The sequence below is a fragment of the Hipposideros armiger genome, unplaced genomic scaffold, assembly GCF_001890085.2.
Source record: "Hipposideros armiger isolate ML-2016 unplaced genomic scaffold, ASM189008v1 scaffold_154, whole genome shotgun sequence".
Taxonomy (NCBI): Eukaryota; Metazoa; Chordata; class Mammalia; order Chiroptera; family Hipposideridae; genus Hipposideros; species Hipposideros armiger.
In genome coordinates, this window is record NW_017731504.1 from 3,167,115 (window position 1) to 3,167,844 (window position 730).

The following is a 730-nucleotide window of genomic DNA, read 5'->3' on the forward strand; positions in this document are numbered from 1 at the left end:
TGGATATACATGCACAAAGATATCCAAATGAGTTGATTAGCATCTGACATTTAATAAATTAACAGTTTCAGAATATCTTTTGTTAATTTATTTAAACTGTGAATATCGAAATTGAAATGAACCAAGCCTGTTTTATTCTTTTGTCTTGTTAAGTAATGATGATAAAAATTTGCATAAATCATCTATTTCCCCTGAAGAGATTTAGAGAATACATTACACAAATATTTTCTTTTCGGCTTATATCTAAGTTATAGAATATACAAATATTACCAACTTCATTTTAGAGATAGAGAAAATGAAACATTGAACTGTGTAATGACTTCAAAAAGCAGGAAACCAGGATTAGAATTCCTAATTTTAGAACCATAATCTACATTGGAGGCAGAAATAGATTGTCCTAAAAAGACACTTTTGCTACTGTACTTGGGTCTTAATCAGCTAATGTGCTTTGTGGGTGTATTTTAACATGCTCAAGAAATCACAAGAACAATGTGACTGTACTGGGCAAAGTGCCCTCCTCCCATAATTTGGCAGAGCAGGTTTGATAAGAATTAGTTTGGGAGTAAGAGAAAATCTTTTGAGTATAAACTGGTACTTTCTTCCCAAATTCATTGCATTGGGAAGACAACATAAAATAGTCACCCCTGGCTACTAACTCCAACTTTTGTCTTATCATGATTTGGAGTCTCTCTCTCTCTCTCTCTCTCTCTCTCTCTCTCTCTCTCTCTCT